Genomic DNA, 10,968 nt, shown 5'->3' on the forward strand with positions numbered 1-10,968 from the left:
GGTACTGAATTATAAGGTTCCCATTGCCCTTCCAGTGCCGGCCCAGCAGCTGCTGATGTAGAGGGGAGCTCCAGTAAGCCTGGCTATCGCTGCTGCCTTTGTTACCTCTGCGAGACCTTTTGGTGTTTTCTGGCCCAGGGAAATAATTATTTTAAAATAACCTTTCTGGAGGGGCCAGCCCTGCTCTGGGTGCTAGCAGGTAGCCGACTGTATGGGCTGTGTCTAGAATTGCTTCACCATCACTGGGCATCTCAGCCCAGATGTACATTTTATCTGCTGCTGAGTATGCCTTAAACATGGGATTATTTTCTCTGAAGAGGACTGAAACGAAGGGGAACTACTCTTTGAGTTGGGATTACTTACAGTCTAATAACTGCTGGAACAATTTTTCTCCCATATCACTGAAATACCCTTAATTAATCTTGCAGACAACTTGCAACATAATTGTGTCCCTAAACTGTTAACCTTGAAAAATATTTGACAGTGTACTAACATCTCAGAAACTAGCTATCACAGGGAATATAATACATCCATAAATATCCTAGTTTCCCTCAGAAGTCCCAGAATAATTGTTGTCGGTCTGCTTTTTTTCCCCCTTAGTTTTCTTTTTGACCTGGTGGCAGCAGGAGATGCTGGAGAGAAAAGAAGGCATGTTAAAAAAAAAAAAAAAAAAAAAAAAAAAAGCAGTTTGGAACAAAAGGTAGTTATATATAGCAATATTTTTTATTAAAAGGAGATGTCCCTTGCATTTCTCACTCATTTGCATGCCTTCAGGGCACCAGAGGACAGAGACACTGGACGGCACAACCTGCCATCTGCAATCGGGTCAGAACTAGTCCCTGGTAAACAAAAAAAGCCAACACTGCAGTTCACACAGTGCAGAGCCATAGCTGGCCTATAGTCGCAACTGCTTCTTCTTAAATAAACAGCTCCTATTTAAAAAGAATTATGATGCCACATAGGTTGACAACGTGCTTAAATGCCATGTTCGCTTTGGCTGAGAAAATGAGGAACTTAAAATACATGCCTTCCTCTGACACCAGTGACCTTATTAAAGTCATGGAAATCCTGAATAATGGAACAACTTTAATTGAAGTTATTAAAATTTCTTCTATTGGTTAGTCCTTACAAGCTCAGAAGCTCTGTTATATTTAACTGTCTGGCATCGACTGCTGTTGATAACAGAGACAGTCCTCTTCCAGGCCTGTCTGTTGTTCTTACTATGCTGCCGTTAGAAATCATCAGGCAAAAATAATCATAAGCTTAAAAAAGCTAAAGCAGGCAGGCTGTTTCAGATTATTTCAGTGTGTGCATTTGCCGCAACAACCGAATGTTCCTGTTAAAATCATAGTCTGACTTTCCTCCTGAAAATCAGGTTAGAAACAAAAGACTGAGACAAAGACAAACCCAGGGAGAGAATTTAGAGATGGGTTCAAATGTGCATTGGAAATTGAGGAAACACTGTGGTTTAAGGCCTTCGTTTTTCAAGAATAATTGTTTTCCTAAATGTATGTATTCTTTATGTATTTCCGTATCAGGGATTAACTATGTAGCTTAGTAGAAAACAGAAAAGGAGATAATTATTTTACAATTTAATTTAGAGGAATATGAAGGCTGAGGATCAGTAGGGAAAGCAAGCACAGCTGCACTTCTTATAATTTTCCCATTAGAATACACTAATTTCCACACTGCTGCTCCCTTATTTTCCATGTGTTTGTAGGTATTATTCTCACATTTGGATCCAGCAGCCCAGAAAGCTTGAAAAGCATTGAGTTTGGTTTTCACTAAAGGAACACTTTCTCACTTAGTCCAGACATGCCTTCAGCTTTTGTTTGCTAATCTTCATACAAACCAGGAAAACCGTGCTGCGAAAATGACATTTTTACACGCTTGTGAACTTGCAATGTGTATTCCAAAAAAGAAACTTGACAGATCATGCGCTTGTAAAACTTGCCCATCCTCGAGGTGCTTCATGGTCTAGCCCATGTTTTGCCTTGTATCAAATCTTCAGCGTAGGGGACAGTTGTCACCTCTACTGGGCAAAAAGCTGGAGCTCAGAGGGGCTGGCGGTGTTTCAGGTGGCTCAGGAGGTGTGTGACACCGCAGTGACACGAACCTGCACCTGCAAAATCTGGAAACCCCAACTGCCACTGCATCCTCCTTTGCGGGTGGCTTTTCCTCCCGGTCACGACTACCGCCTCATCAATCCCCTTGATGCAGTTTTTCAAGGCAGCAAAACAGCCAAAACTTTTAAATGGCTTAAACTTTTAAGCTATCCAACATGTTAACGCATTTGCTGGGAAAACACCAGGGCTGTTGTGTATACATTTCCTCACCCACGGTATTACATTTTGAAAAGCTGGATTTCCTCTTTGAGGGAAAGATTTATTCAACTCGCTCCTTTTCACATACTGGAAGTCTTAAAAGGAGGTTTTTTACCTCTCAGTAAACATAGCAGATGACTACAATTTTTTTTTTTAAAAAAAGCTTTTCAAATATTTGAATTAACATTGACAGAACACATTTGGTCTGGACATACTTTAAGGTTATAATCTGAGAAAGCTTGCAAAAGGGGGTTTTATGAAATCTTTCTACAAAGTCAGACATTTCTATGATAAGTACCTCACTCTTCGATATGACCACCTGTTCAGTGACAACTATGGCATCCAGTTGTGATATCCAGTGATATCTTCTCCAGATATTATCACTTTGACCTAAAATAAAATCAGGTGACCTGAACGCATCCATTCATTGCTTGACTAGCAGTTATCTAATATAAGCTCAGAGGTCACTAGCTGTTCATCCAGGCTTTTGCTAGGTATTTTCAAGCACATTTTTAAAGCACAAGATCTCTTTCCAAAGATTAGCAACCCCTCCACAACCTGTTATGGGTTATTTTTAACTTATTTAAATTGGCTAGCTCTAACGGCAGCAGTTTCACCACCAGCACAATGCCAATTATATCAATGTATTTACACCAGCCATACCTTTACCCCAGTGATATGTTAGTCTGTATTACCAGCTCCTTTGTTAGAGATTTATTTTTTTGCACAGCATTCTGTTTGTCCTGCGTATGCCACAGCTGCCTATTGAAGCAGCACAGCAAAAGCTTCAGGGATTTCCCAACAATAAAGTTGAAATCTCTTTCCTGGTTAGTATTCAACAACACTATAACATTTAGCAGACATTTTCTCTTCTCCCAGCTTTCAATAGGCCACATTTATCAGCATGGAGTAGCAATCAACATGTATTTGCTCATGTATTTATATAAGTCAGCTGTATGCTTCCTCATTATTTGCAATTCTTCCTTTAAAAAAAATTTGCTTTCTTTTTCTTCAGCAAGGAAATTCTGGGTATATATTATGTGTATATGGTTATGTGTGAAAAGTACTTTTTTGGCGTACAGTAAATATATCAGTATTATTACAGGTATTTCATTAACAGCTAACTGAATTACTTATGTAAGCCTTTATTTCATCCCCAGTTGATGTTGGCATTATAGTATTAGGTAAGTTGATTTTTTTTTTAAAAAAAGAATTGTTATTTATTGTTACTTGTATCTCCGTGCTTAAAATGCCAGTTTCCTACTGGAAGGTAAATTTTAATACTTCTGGAGTCTTGAGAAAGAGAAATTCATATATTCTGCACCCCCCTGAATGTGACCTAAGACAGCTGTCCTACAGGTAATTAAGCTGTGAACACACAGCATGGCTTTTCTGAGAAGTGTCAGGAATGACCACTCGTATTCATTGAACAGAAAAACATCCATGGTCTACTCTGGATGGCCAAAGACATTCAGCTTCAGAGCTGAGAGAGCTTCTACATTTTGTCAGAACTAAATATTCCCCATCCTGTAAAAGAGGCAGGTGAAAATGAAGGAACCCTTTTTTTCTGGACTGGCTATTTTAAAAAAATGAAGAGTCATTGAAAATTGCTTGAGGGTTTGGAAAAGAAGTGATTTCCAACAAAAAGACACTGGTGGGCAGAGTGCTGATAAATATTCAATGTTTTATCACACTTGAAAGACACAGGCACCGTTGCAGATGCTCTCACCAGGCCAGTGCGCACAGGGGGACCAGAGGACACAGCAAGACCTCAGAGGTGGCTTGTACAAGGTGCTCCTTGCTGCGGTGCACCTGCAGTCACTCTCTAGTTGCTCAGCTCCAGCTGGTTTCATTGCACAAGGTTTTACTGTCACAGCTGAGGTGCTGAGCAAGCAGTCAAAACACAGGGGGATGAGGAGGAGTGGGAGCGAAGGCTCCTTACAGAACAACGGTGACTCCAATCTACGTGTCTCAAAGGGGCAGGACTTCACTTCCATCACTGATGCATACTGTTTTGTCGCTCTAGTAAAGTCTTTCCAGGGTAAAAGATGCAAAAACGCACTATCCTTGAGAAAGGCCTTGAGAATTTAATTTTAATAAGTCACAATTTGATTTATTTAGTACAGCTTCTCTCAACCAGTTGGTTGCAACTTCAAAGGGTCATGAAAGGCAATTAGAAGACACAAGGCACTTAAAATCTTATTACTGCCTAAAACAAAATAGAGTTTAAATCCTACTCCCTCATTCCACTTACACCATAATCCCCCAAGGTCACACCCACAACCTTCTGAAACACGGAGCTACCTACAGAATTTAGAGCTGTGGTCACAGATGGGAGGAGGTTTAATTTCACTGTAAAGCGAAGGGGGTCTTAAATACATTATACATGAAATAGAGGCCCACTTGACTGGAAGGAGTGAAAAATATTGAATTAATGATTCAACAAATGTGCAAATCATGCATTAATTTATTGTCCCTCCTTATCTCATTGATTTGTCTCACCAAATAGTTAAATACAGTGCTTCCATAATTTTATATCAAACCACAAAATTATTTTTCAAATAATATCCAAATCAGAAAAGCACTTTGGCATCTGTCTGGCCCCCACTGTCTCCAATTTAATGGGCATTAACTGTCCCAACTGAGTTTCTGGAATAAAATCCATTGATCTGTGTCAGTCAGGATCTTGAAAACTGAAGACCTGAGGTTTAAGAATCCAGGCTGCTAATATGCATTAAAATGAGCTAGGAGCCTTCACTGGACTTTGGTTCAGGCTCTGACAACCCAACTCCAGCTAAAATTCATCCAAGAAATAAAACTAAATTATTTGCCTGGGCAAGAAAAAAAAAAACCAAACCATTATTATTATCATTATTATTGTTAATAATAGTAATAATAATGAAGAATAATCCTTTCTCTCTATTCAGTGGGATATCCCTCCTGGGGCTGCAGTTTGGGATTTCTGTTTTACAGACCAAACACCAAATGCAGAGAAATGGAGATGAGCTGGAGAAAGCTCAGTAAAACGATTCAGTTGAATGGATTCATTCATGATGTTTTCCTTGTTTGCTCACACATATAGAATACGTGTAGCTCAGCTGAGCTATAATTATGAGACAACATCAAGAGTGATCTAAAAGTACCTGAGGCAAACACCCTGAGGAGGGGAAGGATCCTTCGGGGCGGTACGTAAGGCTACAAGGAGGATGAATGGGATTAGTGGGGAAATGGAGTGGAATATTAAAAAGAAATTATTCCCGGCAACAAGATCAGCTAAACTAAAATAGTCTCTCAGGGGAAGTAATAGAAACAGTGCCATTTGACATCTCTAGTGCTAGATTGGGGAAACTACTAGAAACACAGTGTGGAGGACGATTTTACATCTGCAGAGGGGTGGCGAGGACAACCTAAAACAACCTCAGTGAATCCCTGACCTCTCTAACTACATGTGCTTATTTGCAAGGAGCAGGGATAAGATCCCCACAATACAGCACTGCGTTAGCTACGCACGCACAGAGTAGATGACACTGGGTACACAGATTTAATGAAACACTACAATTAAATTTAAATTATCTTCTTCTTTTTCTTCAGATGTGAAAAATTCCTACACAACGAGCAGGGTTAGAAAAAAAAGAGTGTATTTGTTTAATGTTTCTCAAGAAACACTTCTCCGTAGAGGCCACATTATAATTAAGACTACTTATCCAATCCCTTGAGATCTTTCCATACTTATTTCCTATCCCAAGGCAATCTGAAACATAAACTTATTCAGAGTAAATCTGTCAGCAGGAAAACTGGAATGGTTTTCCCAACCAGATCCCAGTGGGATAGGCTGAGTGTGACTCCAACTGTATCAGCCCTGTGGCATTACTGAAAGCAGGGCTGCGAAGGAGGAGGTCTGGCATCGCATGGGCTAGCAGCAGCCGGGCAACCTGGAGGAAGCATCTCATGCACTGGTGAGATGTCCAGAGCTTAAGGAATAGGTGAATTAGGTCTGGCCTTTATTAAATCCCCAGTACTGGCCTTTTAATATGATCAGACTGTTTCCTCGATTGTCTAAATATTTAGTTAGCTTTGTCACATTGTATTTCCATGTTAATATAAAAATGGTAAGATACAACTCAAGCTATGCAGTCTTTTTTCTCCTGCCATTGCTGCCAACACAGACAATATTTCTTAGAGGTTCTAACAATGCAATGCTTTCTCCAATTCACTCGTCTTAGACCGAGTTCATTAGCGACTTCCCAATGCAGCATTTTTCTTATTGAAGTCAATAATTACATTTCCATTGTAATAGCAAGCTTGCAAGTCTTGATATTGGACTGTGGCAAGACAAGGCTTGAAAAGCCTTGGGACATGGCTGGTGACAGTCTCACCACCCCAACCTGCGTGCCCAGAAGGCAGAAGCTAAATGCCTGCAACTCTTCTTCACAAACCTCTGCAAAATCCTGGCTGGCTCACCAGCGTCTAGTGCCCCAGGGAGACGAAAATTTAACTTGGTCATCTTCCAGAAGAGATGCCTTTCTAACCCTGCAGATAGAGCAGCCGCAAAGGATCCCCAATGACAGCCACAACAGAGCTGCAGGGAAGAGCGGGTATGGTGTGGTGTACGGCCAGGCTCGTCACGAGGCAGAGGTTAACAGGAGCAGCCTAAAATTCAGAGAAGATTAAGGGAAACAAAAGGCAGCAGAGAAGCACACAAAAAAGCTACAGAGTGGCAGTAAGAATCTTGCTGAGGACATGCCCTCACCAGCAGGCACAGCCAGCAGAAGCCTTGAAACTTCTGCTCAAATCAAAATTCCCCCAGTCTTCAAGTGAGACCAGGGGCAATACTTCAGTCCCAGTAAATTACATTCCTTTTATTCATATTAACTCTTAATAGCTTTGGAATGTCTGAAGACCCAATCCACGTAGGTGTTTGTTTATCTGCATGAATAAGAAATGTTAGATAATGTAAATTATGTATATATTACCAGTCCTTTCCAGACAAAATGAATTATGAGATTTGGTACCACCTTGCATCAGGCTTGCTGATGGCAATGTCAGCGATGTCTAGTCCTTGCACAGGAGGACATTCCATTGGAACGGAGCTCCTCGGCTGGTCCAAAAGAATTGAGAGAACCGATGGAGCAAAAAGAAATCACCAAAAATCTTGAAAATGGCCGGAGATTTACTGCAGTGCTGGATACAGAGGCAAGTAAACAAACATGGCTTCATTACACAGCTCACTACACCCAGCAACCGATATGCAATCCCTATTCCCTGGCCACATACAGTATCTCATCAGTGATTTCTGCCCAGAAAAGCCAGTAGAATAAAAACGTACGCTGCCAAGGTAAAGTTTTAAGAGTTACAATTTTAAATTTCTTATTAAGGATAAGGTAAGATTCATGGATGATATACTGATTTATAAGAAAATTTAGACAGTAAATAGTTTTGGCTTTAGGATGGAATCAGAATGCTTGATGTAAAGAAATATTTTTAAAGGTTTTGTGGTACAAAAAATAAATCCAACTTAAACTTTCAAAGAGCAATCTAGCTGTATAAAAGATGATGATAGTGATAGTGAAAAAAAAAAATTTGCTTATATCTACAATGCTCCATTATTTTCTCATTAACTTGAGTTTTAAAGAGAATCATATTAATGCCTCCAGAGGATGAGCTATATAAACAAGAGCTACAAATTTATCTGTGCATTAAAATGAATGCTACGGTAACAGGTTTGATTGCTTTGGCTGCAACTTAAAAACTTAAAGGGTGTATTATCCTGAGATAATCTCACCCTTGGGTCCTTATATATATTATATCTCATACCTCTAACCCTGCGAGACAGTGCCTAGCTAATGCTATCCCCTCTGCCTTTGCCTGGTTTGTCATACTGCAACTGAAACACCTGCCTTCCAACTTCACATAACACATTAGTTAAGTAATTTTACTTTGATGACTCTGAATCATTAGTTTATGTCTGGAGAATGTGTAGAGAATTATTCCTTGGACAGCAGGAAAAGATCTCTTAGCAAGAGGATAGTGCAGCATGCAGCGCTCAGCAGAGCAGTGAAATTGCCATCCTTCGAGGTTTCCAGGACTTGGCGAGGCAGAGCCGCAATGGAGCCATCTGCTGCAAAGCTGTGCAGCCTCAGAGGCCAGTCTTGTACCTGTGATGGACAGTCAGTGCCTTGGGTATCCACACTTCATGGTCTGCATTCGCTGGTCTTCACCAGGGAGACCTCAACAGTTGCAAACCACTGCAACACAATCGCTCCTTTGGCCACGTCCTGGCACACCATGCCTTGCTAAGGTCCCCCCAAACCCACCGGGGCACGGGCACAGCTTAGGGCCGCTCAGGTCTGTGCTGTCTTTCCAACCGTCTGGGAACAACTGAAGTGGAGATGGTCTTCCATCAGGCTGTGGAGTTGTTGTTTTTAAATCCTTCTTTTGGAGTCCTATGGAGATTTACTGGCAGGATTAGGATGACTTTAGCCTACATCAACAATTTTCAGATCTTCACAGCAATGTTTTCCTATTGAAATCTGACCTGCATGTGATGAGGGATCCTCTCTGCATTGACTGGGAGGTGACTATGGTGGACCAGTGTTTGCACATGGCCATTGCACACTGGAAGAGCACACAGGTGAGGAGACAGGATCCAGTTCTTTGTGCTGTGGATGAGGTAGTGCCTGAAAGGCTCATATACAATTATCCATAAAACAACAATCTTGGATGCTGAAGGCATTTTCCATTCTCCAGGCTTGAGGCTTTCAGTAGCCAAACCCCTCTTAGAAGAATCTCAAATCTTACAAAAATTGAAGGAAATCAGCATCTCGGTACGTTCACTTTGTGCCTTGCACTAGGCAAGAAAGTAGCCACAGCCAGTTTTCCTGTTTTTTTCACTCAATCATACCTCTCCTCATACTGTTTATTGCAACGCTGTTATTCCCCGTTAGTCATTTTCCTACATAAACTGCCACGCTCTGCCACGGGAGTGTGATTTCTGGACAGAGACCGTGATACCTTATTAAAAGAAAATGACCTTGCTTTTCAATGCCTAAGTCAAATCCTAAGGGTTAACAGAGACTCCTCAAGGTCCCAGCCCACTGTTGCACAGCTTTTATATACTGTTCCTGATATAAACTGCTTCTGAACATGCCTTCACCTGTCAGTTCTGTTGAGATATTTTTGAAAGTCATAAACTCCTACATCTTAAAGCCAGGTTTGAAAGAATCCCTATTATTATCACTACATTGTCAGCCACAATAACAACAGTTAATAAGCGATGACAGGGACATAAATGTCTGGTTCCTGTGTACGGCCTGTCATTTGCAGTCAAATCTAACACTGCTAGAGGAGTCTTTGGGAGCGAATGCTGAAAAAATGGATGTCTTCTGGGAACTGGCTCTGCAAAAAAGGCATCCATGTTTAATTCTGCTTAATCTTTTCTAACTTCAATGTGCTCTGCTCATAAAAAAATAAGTGTAAGCTGGTCAACACGTACACGTGTGTATTAAAGACTTTTTATTTTAAAAGGCCTGTCCCAGCTTTCAGCAGGGTGGCAACAGGGGCTCGGCCACGCTGGCTTGGGCAGTGTTACCAACATCTTGTTTAGGGAGGGAGTCAGCGGCTTCGGCTTCCCATCCAGAGGCAAATCAAACAAACAAACACGTGTACACGTTGCCCCTGCCCTGATCACAACATCACATTACTGCAGTGCCTTGTTGCATTGTGCTTTATCTGTTCTCTATCTTGCACAGGTTAAAATCAGGAACTCGATGATATTTCTCTCAGAAAATTGTTTATAGCAGTCTATTTTACATCTCTCATGCAAAAAAATTAAAACTGAGCATGCAAGGGAATTGCCTATCACGCCTGGGTGAGACATGCCCTTGAGCTTTGCCTTACCCGTGCTCCTAGGCTTGAGAGGTCTGTTAAACACCTCTTGCAGAAAATCCTTTTCCTTTATACATACTGTGTATATTTTGCTTCTTACAACATATTAAATAAGAAGAGTACATGAATTATTGATACTGTACCAGGAGAGAAAGTGCAGGGGGAAAAGAGAGAATATCACATGATGGTAAAGCAGCCACGTTTCAGCTAGATGCCTGGGTAAATAGCTCTGCAAGAACCCCTGTGGCTCGTTGCTCGGTGCATACCCAGATGATCTCAGGTGCTTTCTTGCTCGCTGTGGTTATCTCTTCCAGTTTTTAGGTTTTGAGCATAAGCTGATACAAAAGCTTCTACAAATTATTTACGTGAGGAGTTCAGCTCTGTCTTTGAATGGGAAATGTAATTCCTTGCCTGTTGTAAATCCAAAGGGCAGGGAGATCCAGGCTTCCCTGCTTCATTTTGATGTCTTTGCAGGATTCATTGGCTGAATTTTCAGCTTTTTTATTTTTCCAATGAATTATTCCTTTTGGTCAGGAGGGGAATCCTTTATATTCCACATCAGTCTGCATTTTCCCACCTCAGCTAACTTCATTAGCTTGCATCAACATGAACTCGTTCCTGCGTAACTTGAGGTCTTTGTAACTAAATATTCCCTCCAACTGACCTCAGGTAAACTACCAAGCAAGGCTCAAAGTCAAGGAAAGCTATAATTCTTGGGAAAATGGCAACAGTAAGACACGGATCTCCCACTTCCAAAGTA

This window comes from Falco peregrinus, chromosome 12 (assembly GCF_023634155.1).
Source record: "Falco peregrinus isolate bFalPer1 chromosome 12, bFalPer1.pri, whole genome shotgun sequence".
Classification (NCBI taxonomy): Eukaryota; Metazoa; Chordata; class Aves; order Falconiformes; family Falconidae; genus Falco; species Falco peregrinus.